Below are 19,218 nucleotides of genomic sequence, written 5' to 3'. Positions count from 1 at the left end.
TCTCTTTCCCCCCCCTCCCGTATATATAAATATCCCCGTCCCAGAGATCTTACATAGCCCAGGCGCATACATCTCCCGGTAGGTTTGGAGTAAATTAATAACTTCTCTCCTGAGTCTAACAAATACCGGGTCTTCTTCTCCATAGCTAGACACCATGGTTCTGCGTGTCTGGGGGCTCTAATCAAAGGGAGCACTATCTCATTTCAGTGCCCCTGTACCGATATCCTTATCTCCAGTCATGCCCCTATCCAATCCAGGAGGGATCGGATGTCTCTCTTATGAGACCCTAATTGGGTGATCCCTGTATATCTCAAGGCCCAATGGTGGGACATGATAACCCCCCCATACCCACAGAGCCGCAACCACTGGAATCTTCCTACCGCTTAAGAAAGCATAATCAACCAAGGGGGGGTAAGAGGTCATTAATCTCCAAGCATCACACACAACCCACCACACACCAACACCGTCAACTCTGATGTAGCAAGGCGGAACAAGGGAGGATACGAGATAGTCACATGCTAAGTCCCAGTGACTGGTCTGGCCAGAGTACAACCCCTACATCTCCTACAACTCTTAATATAAGTTGATAAACAAATTGATAAACATATATTCCTTATACACTTTAATAGATAAATAGTATTAAACAATAAATCTTTTCAGTGTTAAAAAATTGTGGGCCAGTCATCCCCAAAAAAAAGAAAAAAAGAGGAAAAGGCCAAGTAGATATTCATTCATATCTATATATTTATATCTACATACAGATAACACCCCCTTGGCCTTAAATGCTCTATCCAATCCTCTATCCAAGGAACGTTCTGAGAATAAGGCCCAAAATCTTGCAAAAAAAAAAAAAGGGGGGTTTGCGGTAAATTTTCAGTTAGGGATTAGGGATTAGTCACCACCATCACCCAAGTTGGTACTTGTGGGTGTCAAGCATATATCCAGCATATATATATGCATATAGCAAATATCCCTATGTCCAAGTATCCGAGTGTCTAAAGAATATGTCCAAAGAATATCACTAGGGGCGCCGCTAGGTGGTTTTCCGGGAGGGTGAGAGAAAGGGGAAGGGTGGCTGCCAACCCTTATGGGCGGAGGGAGGGGGGGCACCAAAAAAAAAGAGAAAAGAAACAAACAGAAAAACCACGAGAAAAAAAAAAGGAAAAGTAAAACAGCAGAAAAAACAAAAACAAAAAACAAAAAAAAGTCAGTGATATTCAACAACTGCCAACACTGCAGGACTCACTTGGGTCCACATGGGTCCACTAGGGGCGGCCGTCTGAACCGATGCTGGAATCATTGCGTTGTCTCCTGTGAAGATGGTAACTCCGTCAGGGTACTGCCGGGTCTGAACGAGACGGCTCTGGACGGCTCAGCCGTCCCATCGACTGTGGGATAGACTGCAGCCAGTCTGGTATCTGAGTAGGCTCGGCATCCATGAAAATGAAAAAAGACTGCAGGTCCCCTGGTGTATGTAAGGTAAAAGATTTTTTCCCTCTCTTAAAAGTGACTGAGAGGGGAAAACCCCATCTGTAGGTGGCTCCCTGTCGGCTGGCTATGTCCAGAGCCGGCCGCAGTAGTCCTCGTCTGTGGAGCGTAGCCCTTGATAGATCAGGCATGATTTTTATTGAAGCACCATCAAAATCCATGTTGCCTACCTCCCATGCCTTTCTAGCAATAATCTCCTTCTGGGTAAAGCAGTGGACCCTGCATATGACATCTTGTGGACAGTTGGGATCTGACTGCCGTGGTCCCAAGGTTCTGTGTATTCGATCCAGCTCTAAGTCTGCAGGGATAGCTCCATCCGTTAACTGCCGAAAAATTGCGACTGCAGACATTGCCAAATCCTCTGGACCCGTGACCTCTGGTAAGCCTCAGAGCCACAAGTTATTCCGACGTCTCCTGTCTTCCATTTCTTCCAATCGGAGCTGCAGAGACACCGATGTCTGTGTATGGGTATCCTGCAGCATTTCCAGATTGGAAACACGCTGCTGCAGGGATTCCAGGGATGTCTCGCCAGTGGTCAGGCGGGACAATAGAGCTTGGACGTCTTGCCTCACTGCTGTGAGATCTCTTCGGTGCTGTTCCTCCAAGCAGCGGATGAGAGCTTTGATGTCTGCCTTAGTAAAGCCTGTAGCAGAGCTCGCAGGTCAGAATCAACACAGATAGTGAGTGATTGAGTGGAAGGACCCGGGAGCTTTGTAAAGATCATAGGAGGGCTCGAGCTTACATCCGAGATAGTAGAGGTTGTTGGTGAGGCTAGTGGGATTCTACGGTCCGGAGATAGTTCCGGGGAAATCAGCTGTGAGCCTCATAAATCTGTCATCTTGGAAGCCGGAGAGATTATCTGAGGATCTGTAAGGAAGCAATCTATCTTCCCGCAATCTATTGCTGTCTTTGTTGTTGACTTTGTTGTTTTTACGTTTTGACTTTCTTGTTTTAAGTTTTTGTTGGTACTTTAGTTCTCTGACTGTTCCCTGATGCCTTCTTTTTTCTAGTAGTGGGCATACCACAGAAATTAGCAAAGATAATCAGCAGTAACAGGGATAGTGGGGCAGGAACCGGGAGCTCAAGTTTAGCACGTCTTCATTCAGCCATGTCTCCCCATCCAATCAATCAATCAAAAAAAAAAAAACTTGATCTAATATTTCACAGCAGAGCCCGTTCCTGCACCCACCAAGAGTAACTGTGAGGGCTTACAGTGTTGTGGCAACACCAACACCTAAGGCCGCAATTTCTGCAGAGTATATAGGGCAGGCCCCTACTTTCAAACATCCAACTTACAAATGACTCCTACTTGCAAATGGAAGGAGACAACAGGAAGTGAGATGAAATCTACCCCTAGGAAGGGAAATTCTCTCCTGTAAGAGTTAATATGGGAAAAACGTGTCTCCTCTCCACTGATGTTTTACCACCAATCCTTGTTTCACTAAAAACCCCAAATTTTCAAAAAACATTTGTCATTGGGACAGAAAGTGAGGTGAAATCTTCTGAAGAAGTGCACAGACAGCAAAACAAATGTTACAGGGGTGATAACCCTTCCCTATGTTTTCCAAAAAGCTTAAAAATAGATTTTTTGGCTGGAGCTACACTTTAAAAATGTACCAGTTCAAAATTACAAACAGATTCTACTTAACAACAAACCTACAGTCCCTGTCTTGTTTGCACCGCCTGTATACTGCTGTTCAGAGTATATAGGGCCTGGGGGCCCCACGCCTTTCCTTTTTTTAATTTGGGTGCGGGGTTCCCTTTAATATCCAAGACCCAAAGGGCCTGGTAATGGACTGGGGGGGTGCCCATGCCATATGTCTCACTGATTTTCATCCATATTGCCGGGACCCGACATTACATTAAAGCCGCAAGCAGTTTTAAATGACTTTTATTCCTTTAACAATGTCATTTTGTGCAGGGACTGTTCTAAGCACGGGAAACAGGTGCCACTTTACAGGCATGCTATAGACACCCCCCAGGTATGATATTTAAAGGAATATTTCACTTTTTTTTCTCTTTATGCATCATTAAAATCACTGCTCCCGAAAAAACATCCGTTTTTAAACTTTTTTGCATTGATACATATCCCCTGGGGCAGGACCCGGGTTCCCAAATCCTTTTTAGGACAATACCATGTAAATTAGCCTTTAAATTTAGCATAGATTTCAATGGGGTTCTAATGTTCGTGCAAAGTTTCGGTCCGTTCGCAGGTTCTGGAGCGAACCGAACTGGGGGAGTGTTTGGCTCATCCCTAGTACTAATCATGCACTATTGACGTATGAATACCAATGAGCAATGCCTCTCATGTAATTATTATTATTACAATACTATATATTTTTATTTTTCCATTTTTTGCAATGTCTGTCAGCTATACTGTCCCGTCATATCGTCTCGCCCAGCATGCCAATCTGCCTCCTCTCTGTCCTTTCATATGATTCACCTGATCCGGTGCAGTCCACTGGCCTCTCACATACATATTTTTTCATGATCATTATTATTAAACACTGTCATTTTATTCAACCCATATTCCTAGCCATAAATTTTTTGTTTGCGGTTTGGACAATTTTCTGCTGTACTTTTCCTTTTTTCTGTGCTGCTCCCTGCCCTGTGCATGGAGGGGAGATTAGACGCATGCTCACTGATTGGGACATGTCAGCTCCCCAAGTGTCCTTCCCTTCCCGACCGCGGGCTGCTATGCAGCATGGGAACTGTAGTTTCTTTAACTTTTGCATCATCTCATTGACGCTTCGCGCATGCGCTGTGCGGTCCCTATACCGGCGGCCCATGCATGACGTCAAACACTAATTTAATTGGCACCTGTAGGTCTATATATAGCCTCCCTTTACCATCACATCATCATACTTTCTAAGGATAGCCACGCTATGAGACTGCTATGTATAAGGTAAAACTGCACCAAGAATGTGCCCCTGTTTATACGATAGTATGTTGCAATACTATACTACTATACTACTTTCCATCAATGCTTTACATCTTAGTTCACCTTCTTAAAATATTTCATTTGCTGCCGCCTGTGTTGGAAACTTTACCTCCCGAATTGAGGGGGGAGGGTGATCTGCAGCAGGTATTTGTCCTCTTCATATATAAGATGACCTATTTTATTTTATATTAAGTATCAATATGAACTATGTTCCATGAGTATATCTATACAGTGTTTACCTAGTTACAATTCATTCATTATATCCTTCGCAGTTACTCATGTCAACATTCCCAACAGACCTCTGTCTGTAGTTCAGGCACCCTTGGCTTTTTCTTCAATCATTTCTATAACTTATGCAAGTAAGTTACCTTTTTCCTAGGTTAGAATTATCACTTTACATGAGCCCACCTTAGTTATCACTTTTTCTATGGCTCTGAGATGTTTATCAACCTGGATCAATGCAAAAAAAAGTTTTAAAAACTGCCGTTTTTTCAGGAGCAGTGATTTTAATAATGCTTAAAGTCAAACAATAAAAGTGTAATATTCCTTTAAATTTCGTAGCTGGGGGGTGCCCTTCAGGTCTGGTATGGATATTAAGGGGAACCCCGGCCAAAATTAAAAAAAAAAAAATGACATGGGGGTCCCCCTAAATTCCATACCAGACCCTTCAGGTCTGGTATGGATTTTAAGGGGAACCCCCTCGCCAAAATTTAAAAAAAAAACGGCGTGGGGTCCCCCCAAAAATCCATACCAGACCCTTATCCGAGCATGCAACCTGGCAGGCCGCAGGAAAAGAGGGGGGGACGAGAGAGCGGCCCCCTTCCTGAACCATACCAGGCCACATGCCCTCAACATTGGGAGGGTGCTTTGGGGTAGCCCCCAAAACACCTTATCCCCATGTTGATGAGGACAAGGGCCTCATCCCCACAACCCTGGCTGGTGGTTGTGGGGGTCTGTGGGCGGGGGGCTTATCGGAATCTGGAAGCCCCCTTTAACAAGGGGACCCCCAGATCCCAGCCCCCCCTGTGTGAAATGGTAAGGGGGTACAAAATTACCCCTACCATTTCACTAAAAAACTGTCAAAAATGTTAAAAATGACAAGAGACAGTTTTTGACAATTCCTTTATTTAAATTCTTCTTCTTTCTTCTTTCTTCTATCTTCCTTCATCTTCTTCTTCTTCTGGTTCTTCTGGCTCTCCTGGTTCTTCCTCCGGTGTTCTCGTCCAGCATCTCCTCCACGTCGTCTTCTATTTTCTTCTCCTCGGGCCGCTCCACACCCATGGCATGGGGGGAGGCTCCTGCTCTTCTCTTCATCTTCTTCTCTTCTTCATCTTCTTCTCCGGGCCGCTCCGCATCCATGCTGGCATGGTGGGAGGCTCCCGCTGTGTGACGCGTCTCCTCTTCTGATGGTTCTTAAATAATGGGGGGTGGGGCCACCCGGTGACCCCGCCCCCCTCTGACGCACGGGACATGATGGGACTTCCCTGTGGCATTCCCCGTGACATCACAGGGAAGTCCCGTCAAGTCACCGTGCGTCAGAGGGGGCGGGGTCACCGGGTGGCCCCACCCCCCCATTATTTAAGAACCATCAGAAGAGGAGACGTGTTACACAGCGGGAGCCTCCCACCATGCCAGCATGGATGTGGAGTGGCCTCAGAGAAGAAGATGAAGAAGAGAAGAAGAGAAGATGAAGAAGAGAAGAAGATGAAGAGAAGAGCGGGAGCCTCCCCCCATGCCATGGGTGCGGAGCGAGCCAAGGAGAAGAAGATAGAAGACGCCGCAGAGGAGATGCTGGACGAGAACACTGGAGGAAGAACCAGAAGAGCCAGAAGAACCAGAAGAAGAAGAAGAAGAAGATGAAGGAAGATAGAAGAAAGAAGAAGCATTTAAATAAAGGAATTGTCAAAAACTGTCTTTTTTTAACATTTTTGACAGTTTTTTAGTGAAATGGTAGGGGTACTTTTGTACCCCTTTACCATTTCACACAGGGGGGGCCGGGATCTGGAGGTCCCCCTGTTAAAGGGGGCTTCCAGATTCTGATAAACCCCCCGCCCGCAGACCCCCACAACCACCGGCCAGGGTTGTGGGGATGAGGCCCTTGTCCTCATCAACATGGGGACAAGGCGTTTTGGGGGGGTCACCCCAAAGCACCCTCCCAATGTTGAGGGCATGTGGCCTGGTACGGTCCAGGAGGGGGGGCACTCTCTCATCCCCCCCTCTTTTCCTGCGGCCTGCCAGGTTGCGTGCTTGGATAAGGGTCTGGTATGGATTTTTGGGGGGACCCTATGCCATTTTTTTTTAATTTTGGCGCGGGGTTCCCCTTAAAATTCATACCAGACCTGAAGGGTCTGGTATGGAATTTAGGGGGACCCCCACGTCATTTTTTTTTAAAATTTTGGCTGGGGTTTCCCTTAATATCCATACCAGACCTGAAGGGCCTGGTATGGAACTTAGGGGGACCCCCACGTCATATTTTTTTTTAATTTTGGTTCGGGGTTCCCCTGTGGGGAATTCCCATGCCGTTTTTATCAATGAACTTTTATGTGTATTGTCGGTCCGGCAATGCAATAGCCGCGAGTAGTTTTAAATGGCTTTTTCTCCTTTGAAATGTCATTTTGCTGTCAGACTGTTCTAAACATGGGAAACATGCGCCCCTTTACAGGCATACTATAGACACCCCCCAGCTACGAAATTTAAAGGGATATTACACTTTTATTGTTTGACTTTAAGCATTATTAAAATCACTGCTCCTGAAAAAAACGTCCGTTTTTAAAACTTTTTTTTGCATTGATCCATGTCCCCTGGGGCAGGACCCAGGTCCCCAAACACTTATTATGACAATTACTTGCATACAAGCCTTTAAAATTAGCACTTTTGATTATTCATGTTCGTGTCCCATAGACTTTAACGGTGTTCGCGTGTTCGAACGAACTTTTTTCGTGTGCGCATGTTCTGGTGCGAACCGAACAGGGGGGTGTTCGGCTCATCCCTACTCCTCATCAGTGTCACCTAATCAGTGCCCAAAAGTGCCACCTAATCAGTGCCCATAAATGCCCCCTCATCAGTGCCCATTAGTGCCACCTCATCAGTGCCCATCAGTGCAGCCTACCAGTGCCCATCAGTGCAGCCTCATCAGCACACATCAATAAAGGAGAAAAATTACTTATTTACAAAATTTACTGACAAACTAAGAAAAACATTTTTTTCAAATTTTTTTAGTAAAGAATAAAAAAAACCAGCAGTGATTAAATATCACCAAATTAAAGTTCTGTTTGTGTGAAGAAAATTATAATAAATTCATTTGGGTACAGTGTTGCATGACTGCGCAATTGTCATTCAAAGTCACCGTGCGTCAGAGGGGGCAGGGTCACCGGGTGGCCCCACCCCCCCCCCCCCCATTATTTAAGAACCATCAGAAGAGGAGACGTGTCACACAGCGGGAGCCTCCCACCATGCCAGCATGGATGCGGAGTGGCCTCAGAGAAGAAGATGAAGAAGAGAAGAAGAGAAGATGAAGAAGAGAAGAAGATGAAGAGAAGAGCGGGAGCCTCCCCCCATGCCATGGGTGCAGAGCGAGCCAAGGAGAAGAAGATAGAAGACGCCGCAGAGGAGATGCTGGACGAGAACACTGGAGGAAGAACCAGAAGAGCCAGAAGAACCAGAAGAAGAAGAAGAAGAAGATGAAGGAAGATAGAAGAAAGAAGAAGCATTTAAATAAAGGAATTGTCAAAAACTGTCTTTTTTTAACATTTTTGACAGTTTTTTAGTGAAATGGTAGGGGTACTTTTGTACCCCCTTACCATTTCACACAGGGGGGGCCGGGATCTGGAGGTCCCCTTGTTAAAGGGGGCTTCCAGATTCTGATAAACCCCCCGCCCGCAGACCCCCACAACCACCGGCCAGGGTTGTGGGGATGAGGCCCTTGTCCTCATCAACATGGGGACAAGGCGTTTTGGGAGGGTCACCCCAAAGCACCCTCCCAATGTTGAGGGCATGTGGCCTGGTACGGTTCAGGAGGGGGGGCACTCTCTCATCCCCCCCTCTTTTCCTGCGGCCTGCCAGGTTGCGTGCTCGGATAAGGGTCTGGTATGGATTTTTGGGGGGACCCTATGGCATTTTTATTTTTAATTTTGGCGCGGGGTTCCCCTTAAAATCCATACCAGACCTGAAGGGTCTGGTATGGAATTTAGGGGGACCCCCACGTCATTTTTTTTTTTAATTTTGGCTGGGGTTCCCCTTAATATCCATACCAGACCTGAAGGGCCTGGTATGGAACTTAGGGGGACCCCCACGTCATATTTTTTTTTAATTTTGGTTCGGGGTTCCCCTGTGGGGAATTCCCATGCCGTTTTTATCAATGAACTTTTATGTGTATTGTCGGTCCGGCAATGCAATAGCCGCGAGTAGTTTTAAATGGCTTTTTCTCCTTTGAAATGTCATTTTGCTGTCAGACTGTTCTAAACATGGGAAACATGCGCCCCTTTACAGGCATACTATAGACACCCCCCAGCTACGAAATTTAAAGGGATATTACACTTTTATTGTTTGACTTTAAGCATTATTAAAATCACTGCTCCTGAAAAAAACGTCCGTTTTTAAAACTTTTTTTTGCATTGATCCATGTCCCCTGGGGCAGGACCCAGGTCCCCAAACACTTATTATGACAATTACTTGCATACAAGCCTTTAAAATTAGCACTTTTGATTATTCATGTTCGTGTCCCATAGACTTTAACGGTGTTCGCGTGTTCGAACGAACTTTTTTCGTGTGCGCATGTTCTGGTGTGAACCGAACAGGGGGGTGTTCGGCTCATCCCTACTCCTCATCAGTGTCACCTAATCAGTGCCCAAAAGTGCCACCTAATCAGTGCCCATAAATGCCCCCTCATCAGTGCCCATTAGTGCCACCTCATCAGTGCCCATCAGTGCAGCCTACCAGTGCCCATCAGTGCAGCCTCATCAGCACACATCAATAAAGGAGAAAAATTACTTATTTACAAAATTTACTGACAAACTAAGAAAAACATTTTTTTCAAATTTTTTTAGTAAAAAATAAAAAAACCAGCAGTGATTAAATATCACCAAATTAAAGTTCTGTTTGTGTGAAGAAAATTATAATAAATTCATTTGGGTACAGTGTTGCATGACTGCGCAATTGTCATTCAAAGTGCGACAGCGCTGAAAAATGTTCAGGAAGGGGATGAAAGTGCCCTGTATTGAAGTGGTTATATATCACCAAAAGGAAGCTCTATTTGTTTGAAAAAAATGTGTACAGTGTAGCATGACTGAGTAATTGTCATTCAAAGTGTGAAAGCTCTGAAAGCTGGGCAGAAGGGGCTAAAAGTGTTCAGTATTGAGATAGTTAAAGGCACATTGCATAAATGGTTTAAATGGTACACTGATAAGTTCTATAAATGCCATCTGATAAAACAATACATATGCACAATGACACTAAGCTAATTCAATGTGCATATTTCTGCACATGTGGACCTTACCAGACGTACGTCAAAGCACCTGAGTACCTGATCTAGAATATTGTAACCAATAGCAGCCATTCTAGGAAGTATATTTACCAAGCCTACAGCATGCTACATCCCAGGAAATGGTGGAAATTTGCAAGATATGTTTTGGTTACAAATGTACCTGCATACTCAGGGGTGGAGAGAGTATAAGCTGTTTGATGTCAGCCTGCGTGCATGAATGCATGTAAATGCATGCACATACACATGACTACATGCATGTCCATGAGAGTGAAATATATACATTTATATGCATAGAGATACAGTAGATAGATAGAAATATATAATATATGTATATATAGATAAAAAAATCTCCCTCTCTTTCAGCCTCTCTCATTTTATAATTGCCAACATACTTTGAGATTTTGTATGCATTGGATTGTGATGGGGGACCCTAGGATCTTATTTAGGGGTACAGGATAATACAGGATAAAACTGGTGTCACTGGTGACAGGAGGAAGCTATCTAAAATTCCTATACATATTGTGTTTTGAAAAATTGGAATTATTGTGGACACAAGGAAATAATGTCATTATAGATTTGCAAAAACTTCCAGGCATGAGAGAAATGGTGTGGAAGGAGAGTGGTTAACTCATCGCCCCTTTTCCCTATGTTGGAAGTGTATAATAGTTTCTGTGCTTAGCCAGTCTCTTCTGCAGATATTCGGTGTATCCATGGTATACAAATGTGCAGTTTTTTTATGGGGGGGGGTTGGTTTACAATAAAGTCAATTATACTAGTTTTTGTCACTTTCAATGTATGTTACTGTGCATTATTGTACTTTGTTCCCTGGCCATTATAATGTATTCATTGATGTAGATTCACTCTGAAAATCAAAGTACACCAAAGCTGGTCTTTCACTATCCAATCTGATTGTACAATCTCTTTTAGATTTACAAAAACTATGTGTGACGGGAGTCACTTTGGGTGGGGGGGCTTTGTGCAACCCAGCTTACTTTAGACAGCTCAGGAAACTCCTTTTCCAGCTCCCCCGGCCCCTCCTATGTGTAAGTCACCTGTGCCTATTATGGTCACAGGGTGACCGAGAACCCCAGTCGGGTTTGCACTAACCTGACTCACCGTAAAACCACACCGGACTCAGCATTTCAGGTTACCCCTATTATCCTGGGTCTTAAATACATGGTTTGTGTTGAAAGAATGAAGGGGCTCTTTCACTTGGGACAGTAATATTTCTGAACAATATCCCTCAAGAAATATATGAAGATAAATTAATTCCACCTTTCCAACTGCTGGAATGTTGTATAAGCTTGGTCTCATATAATGTTGTAAACCTTTTTCCTAGATCATTTGAGGTTTGGCTGTATCCCATTGTACTATTGTTTCTGTCTGCCTTGGGAGAAACCTTTTATGGGATGTATATCCTTATGTGGATTGGCTTACATATTAATGAAACCCCTGTCAGCTATTAGATGCTAGAAGGGAGAGGGGATTTCTCCAGCAGCCCCTCCTAAAGATGGTCTACTGCTCAAAAGTTAAATACACCTGTATGTCATGTTACTGGAGGAGGTAAAGTTTACCCCGCTTCATGTCATTATGCAAAGCAGGGAGGTTTTCCCTTGAGTGTATATCTCTTTGTGCCTGTGTTTGAATAAACAGTCTTATGTTTGTTACCAAAAAAACACGGCTGTAGATTTATTCATTGTCAACTCAACATTAGACTTACGACCCTATTTGCATGTGTACAAACGCCCGGCCGCCTTTATAACACATTCATTTAGACACCCGGCCGACCATGTAACACACCTGTATATTAATTCAATGTCAACCTTATGTTTGTATATTTATTTATTTATTATTGTTAATTTAACCACTGCCATCTGTGCCCTGTACCCCTGTGTAAAATTCCTTCAGGACTTCATTGTATATAGCACTGACGTTAATAATCCATTTTGCGAGTGCACGGTCGCCTTGGCCGTCCTCATAATACATCTGTCACTTCCCTTATCATTGTGTATTTAGTATCTGCCCACACTCCTCCCCTTGCTCCTCCCCCTCACCATTTATAAGCCAGCTTGAGGAGTGTGGGCGTAGATCTGACGAAGGAGCCGCACATGCTCCGAAATGCTTTACCACCCCCTTCTCTACACTGACACCATCAGCCTTGTGTGTCCCGCAGTGAATACAGGCTTCCCTGCGGCCTCCTCTTTTCAACACGCATGAGAATGCTTTACAGCTGCTGGACGGCTCTACACTGCTCTCTACCACTGTGCTGAGGATGGACACATGCCACAGATGAGGACTCCTGATTTTATCATGTCTTTTAACACTCAACAATCTTGTAAGTGCTTTTAACCCTTTGTGCACTCTATTAAATTTTACATACTGCACTTAGAGGCACCTTTCTTTTCCTTTTTTATATCTTTAGAGTTGCTTCTCCTCTAACCAAAGTGCTGCAAGAAGTGCCATCTCATCACTATCATCCCTCTGACCAGCTACCCACCTCCACCAGAGCGCCCTTATCACCTCTCTGTGTTATGTTTGTTACCACCCTACACTCATGCTTCGACAAGTGATTGGATGTGCTAAGGGACCTTGGATCATGGGGATACGGGACAAAGGAAGGGAACAGACTCTTCTTGAGTACAGGGGTCTGTCACACTATGCAATTGCATGAAATCAAGGAAGACCAAGCATGGTCACCTTAAGCCTAGTTTCACAAAGTTTGGTGAAATAAGCTTAGTGTGTGAAGCATAGTGCACTAAATTGCAGAAAACATACTTTCTACTAGCCAGGCACTCGATTTCCCCATCTGGGTAACTGAGCTGGGCAGTGCCATGGTCCACATGCATAAGTCCATAAAAGAGAAATATTCAGTAAAGCTCTTTTATCAAAGAAAGGGCTTTTTCATGTAGCTTCCAGGTACATATATGAAAAAAAAACACTTATTATTTAAATATCATTCTTTGTAAAGGCAAAAAAATGCATGTTCTGTAACAAGGAAGGACCATATAATTCTCTGAAAAATTATATTTAGCCAAAAGACATACCATAGAACCACATGAAGTTCACATCCAATGTAAAAACAGACACCTGTCAATGTATACAGCCTGGGTGGTCAGGAATGGGAGGACAATGAAGCATGCACCAATTGGGATTTGGAGGAGGCAAGTATCTGAATCTGGAGGCCCCCTAAAGAATAAAGGAGGGGGGTGAAATTCCCACACACCATAGAAAATGAATAAAAGGAACATTATCCAAGAGCAATCACCAGAGGCATAACTAGAACCTTCAGAGCCCTGGTGCAAGAAAACATAACAGGCCCCACTGACCCCAGCCAGGGTCCCCCATACTGGTGGAACACCAGGGTCCATTGGCAAGTGCAACCTTTGCAACCCTGGTAGTTCTGCCACTGGTGTCAGTAGTTTTTCTTATATTTGTTATTTTATTTTTATCATTTTTTACCATTTGAATTATGTATTTTTTTACAAATGTATTTTTTAATACTTGCAGCAAACAATGAAAAACATCTGTCATGGTAAGAAATCAACTTACATTTGGCACATAAGAACAAGCCACAGGTGTAATAATGCATGCTTCAACATCCTGCAATACACCTGCAGTACTGCTCTACAGGTGAACATGCAAACATTTTCATGTTTATCATTGGGTGATCACTTGCCATTAGTGCATTTGTGCACAAGTTTGAGTGGCTAAGAAGAAAAAGTTGCCATTTATTTTCAAACTGTAAGTTGAAATTAAATATCTTTCACATTATAGAATAATAATAGGATGTTTTATGGGAAAGACGTTTCCTGTAAGAAATCTATAAACAGTGTATTATTTTCCCAAAACCTTTTTCTTTTTTTTTACTCTTTTATTTTGTTTCTTTCTCTTATTATAGCGGATATTCTCTCAGCCAATGAGTGCTAACAAGTCCTTCATAAGCTCAGGCATATTTTCCCAATCTTTGCTGCCTGGTATGATCAATATAGCCTTGGGTGAAGTGCTGGAACTTCTCACTATAAAAGTCATGAAAAAAACAGATTGTGTGTTCCACTGAAAATAAGCATAAGTGGCAGTTATCAGATTTAAGGATTACAAAAAAAACAGGCAGACACTGCTTCTCTGCAGGTATTTTGCACGGTAGAGGGTCAGGAACTAGAAAAACACAGCAAAATGATGGATAGTGTTGAAAGGGAAAGTTATATTTTGATATCTATTTTTTGTCCTAAAAAAAAGTGTCTATACTCATGCATGCAATTCAACAACTTGTGCAAACCCTCCTGTTTTTACAAAAATATGAAAATAAAGAATAAAAAGAAAAAGAATTTAAAGGAATCTTAAAAAAACGATACATTAAGACATGACATTTTTTTAATGTATGATGAATGTTTTAAAATTGATTATTTACTAATATGATAAGTAAAGTACATACTATACAAGATAATTTGGTCATCCATAGTTTGTTATGTACAAATTTAATTCTTCAGTTGCAGTTATGCACTCAAGTATGTCAAGTGTTCTTCAATAGTTACTTTACTCTCTCAAACTTTCAATACAGTTTCTAAACATTTCAAATGAGATGACTAATTAAAGCATCCCTAGAGATTGCAAATCACACTGAAACATTTATGTGCATATATATATATATATATATATATATATATATATATATATATATATATATATGCCCTAAATCTAGCGTTTTACAAATGAGAAGGAATAGACCCACTGTCTGCAGCACAGTCATTTTTCTCCTTACCAGACTTACAGTTATGACTGTTGAGGTCATCTTTAAAGGCTAAGTTTATACAAAAATATTAAAAATATATCAGTATAAAGGATGGTACTTACATTAAATGTAAAGTATCCTTGTGCTGATGGTCGTTACTTAAATTGAAACCCTCTATCCTCACCCCTTACAATCAGCCATAATCATTCAGTTCTGCAAGGGTTAATAGAGCCAAGAGACCTGACACAGGCACTTATTATAAGTGCCGACTATGCCTGCCTTTTCTTTCCCCCACCATTCATGGAAGCTGCACAATAGCTTATGAATAGAGGTGAAAGACCTTTCATTTATCAGCCTGTATTCTATTCACAGAGCACTTTTCATTAATGGAAGCTATAATATAGCTTCAACGAATGGAGAAGGGAATGGAAAGGTAGGTCATCTTTGGCACTGTTGATATATAACAGGCCCCTTGGCTTGTTTAACCCTTGCAGTACCAGATGATTACCACTGCAGGGGTATGGGAGAGAACAGAGGACTGAAGATTTTAACTAAATCTGCAGCCAGAAGCTCTAGGAACACTTCACATTGAGTACAAAAATCAGCCTAGTGCATTTTATTATGTCGTGACTAAACTCAGCCTAAAAATGAATGTTTTGCACAAATGGGTATGTTGCAACATACTAGTCCTTAAAGGCTAAGTTAAACTTGTTGGGCAGAGGTTAATTTTTCATAATAAATAGAAGCCTTTTGTATTGCCATTTCTGCCCAAACCATCCCAAAGTACTTATCTTTCACTCACTTTATCTATAACAGCTTTGACATTTCATATGTTTACTTGAGTGTTTTAAAGATGTGTTTTGTTTCCATCACTTCCTGTGAATCATGTGAAATCCAGGAAGCTTTGAATCCCATCATGCACTGCCTTGCTGCATCACAGAAAAAAGCATGATAAGGCATGTTCACCACTCTGGGCCACAACTCTCTCATTACTACACCACTTTCCACCCACTTATTGTAAAATCTGATTGTACCATCGCCATCAGCTATGTAGTGCAAGGGCTTGTCTGATTTGATACAAATTTAATGGATTGTTCAGGTGTGTCCGCCTATTCGATAGTTCTGGTAAATCTAAAGAAAATTGTGAAGAGATTGTACAATCAGATTACGTAGTGTATGGCTAGCTTTATAGAAGTATATTGGAGGGAGTGGACAGAGACACTCAGCTGTCAGGCCCCATTCACATCTCCGCGTAGTGGTAACTTACATTCCAACATGCATTTTTTTGCTGTGTTTTAGAGTGTTTTCGTTCATCATGCATAGGGAAGCCTATTCATTTGAATGGGCTGCCCTAGGTGCAACAATCACCTCAAAGAAACTCTATAACTTTTTTTAGAGCGGAGAATGGTGCATTTTTTATGGTGCTTTTTGGTGTGTTTGCAGCATGTTTCTGAAATACATGCAAAGCATGCTTTTTTTGTGCAGTTTGACATGTGTTTGGAAACACACAGATGTAAATGGAGCCTCATTGGTCTCATGTAAACAAAATAATATCACTTTCAGCCCCCTTTCACACCTAGGGTAATGGGACCATTCTTTTTGGTGGTGACACCCATAGAGAAACCCATTTATTTTAATGGGTTGCGCTACATGTGGCAAAGTAGCTCATGGACATTTTGGCGTGTTGTAAGTTGCACGTTATTTAATGTGCATTTTGCTGTGTTTTGCTCCCTCTTTCACGTGGAAAAATGTGTGCTTACTTATGTGTTTGGTGTACTGTTAACAACTAATGGCACCAAAACTGCAACTAGTTAATTTTAGGTGTATAAAGGTGGCCATACACTGTACAATCTGATCGTACCCTTTAGATTTACCAAAATTATATAATAGGAGGACACATTATCTATCCAATCACTCTGTATCCAATCAGGCAGGTTTTACAAAACTCAGGACATAGTTCTCCTGTTTTCAATACCTCAGCTCCTAGCCACATAGGCTGTTATCTGGTTGCTCAGCTCTTGCATACTCTGCCAAATTATCTATTTATACAAGATGGAGGAAAAAAGGTGGAATAATCACTGGCTGTGTATTTAGTGGGAATGGTGATCGTGGATTGCATTGAAAAAACATGCACCTGCAGAGGTGAATAGGAGTAATTTCCTGGAAGGGGAGGGCAGGTGCAGGGTGTGTGTTAATGAGGTCAGCTGGTGAACTCCTTCCTGTGTCTTAACAGTATTCACATCCCAAGAGTCATCCAGGAAGTAATGGAGAATTTTCTTTTTATACAAGCACTGACACTGAGGTAAGGGCTGCCCAGAAAGCAAGCACTTGTGCTGCAAGTCTGAAAATGACTTGTTAAGCTATTGCTAGACTTGCCAGGCTTCACAAGTTTGTTGCACAATTGCATTTTCTTTGCAAACATTCTGCAAGTCTGCTGCAAGTTCTGGTTCAGTTATGTTGTGCAATAGTCATCCCACCACAGGGGTCACTGTGGATGAATTATCATGTTGCAGACTTGCAGAGCTATTGCTGTAGACTCACCATTGCAACTTTACTCTTGCTAAAGAGTTGCCACACAAAATTGCTATAAATTGTAAAAGTGTCAACTAGAACATGTGCTTCAAGTGCTCTGCAAGTGTACAACTTGCCAGTGAAAATGTGCAGCAACTAACAGACTTACAATTCAACACTGCCTCAAATTTGTGGCAAGTTATCCTTGCTATCTGAGTGGTGTAAGACAAATTGAAAACTTTTTCTTTTCTGTGAAAAGAAATACATTAATGGTAAATTGGTATGAAGGGGGGGCTGGAATTTAGGAAAAAAGGTGAACTTAGCCTTTAAATTTAGTGTTGCATTATTTTTTATTTTTTCACATTACTGTATTCCTTTTATTTTCACCCAGTGATCCTGCTTGTAATACAATTCCTGCTCAATGTCAGTTTTGGACAGTTTTGGACAGGGAGTGGGTTTTTAACTACAAAACACATCCACCCCTACTTATCTCCATAACATAAGGGAGGTGTTTTATAGCTCAGGTGAACTGGGAAGCTGATAACATTATTTGGGATTTTAGTGCAACACAGACAGATATTGAAGTTAGCAGTTGCCATTGAATTTCTGACAGGATGAACTAAATTTTTTTGCACTGGCAGCATTTTTTATTTTTATTTTTTATTTTGCTCATACATACACTTTAACATGAGGTAAACCTTGAATACGTTACCCTCTTCCTTTTTGTGTTCATGTACCATGTGATACCAGAGTGCATATATTATTATTACAATAATGTATATTGTAGATCAGCATCTGACTGTGAATTTGTGCCACATCCAAAATTATTTATACATAACAGCAAAGGGGGTCCCCTAGTGGTGGACTTTTCAGGCACATGTAGCAATCATAAAATAGGTATACTTGGTACAAATATAATTTATTGAATTAACATAATAAAATATGACAACTGTAACATCTATTGTTAGGAATGTAAATCCATCAGTATTACAATCGTGTATATACAGAGTTTTGAAGCAGTACTTTTTCACCCGACGCATTTCAGAGTCAATTAAACTCCTTCCTCAGGGGTAGTGTATGCTTTAAATGGTTATTAAACACTGTATTGGCTGATTTGACATTCCATAAAATTTGCGATTAAAAGCAGCGATAGCTTTAAATGGTTCTGTGTTAAAGAAGATATATTGAAAGATAGTAATCAATATCTGAGTATCCATCAATAAAGCATTTCATAATGTAATTTAAAAAAATTGTGATTAAAAGCAGGGACAGTGACAAAGTCTGTCTGCCCACTATGCTCTTGATTCCAATATGAACAAACATCTATGTGTTGGAGATGATGTAAATAGGTAGAAGTAGGTTTTTTTACTCCACCAAGAGTATATATATGTTGTTCTCTTCAAAAAGAGAAGAAAAGCCCAAGAAATATGGGCGTAAACTAAATGCTTGAGGCTCCACTGAGGCCGAGAGGCAAATCCTGCAAGAAATATGATAACATAAATATATAGTAGGAGGTCCTATTTTAATATAGTAAGGAAGTTGGTTTGCAAAATTAAGTTCATACCTGAAGGTGGCTCAAAAGTTGATGTTCATAGGTGTATCTATTGATAGCTAGAGAGGTAGTAGATGAGATAGGGTATTCAATTAGTTGTCTATTTAGAGTGGAGCCACAAGCATTTAGTTTATGCCCATATTTATTGGTCTTTTCTTCTCTTTTTGAAGAGAACAACATATATATACTCTTGGTGGAGTAAAAAAACTACTTCTACCTGTTTACATCATCTCCAACACATAGATGTTTGTTCATATTGGAATCAAGAGCATACTGGGCAGACAGACTTTGTCATGGTCGCTGCTTTTAATCGCAAATTTTATGGAATGTCAAATCAGCCAATACAGTGTTTAATAACCATTTAAAGCATACACTACCCCTGAGAAAGGAGTTTAATTGACTCCGAAATGCATTGGGTGAAAAAGTACTGCTTCAAAACTCTGTACATACACGATTGAAATACTGATGGATTTACATTCCTAACAATAGATGTTACAGTTGTTGTCATATTTTAT

Source organism: Aquarana catesbeiana, linkage group LG05 (genome assembly GCF_042186555.1).
Source record: "Aquarana catesbeiana isolate 2022-GZ linkage group LG05, ASM4218655v1, whole genome shotgun sequence".
Lineage (NCBI taxonomy): Eukaryota > Metazoa > Chordata > Amphibia > Anura > Ranidae > Aquarana > Aquarana catesbeiana.
The sequence above is the reverse complement of the archived record's forward strand: the minus strand, read 5'-3'. Positions refer to the sequence as shown.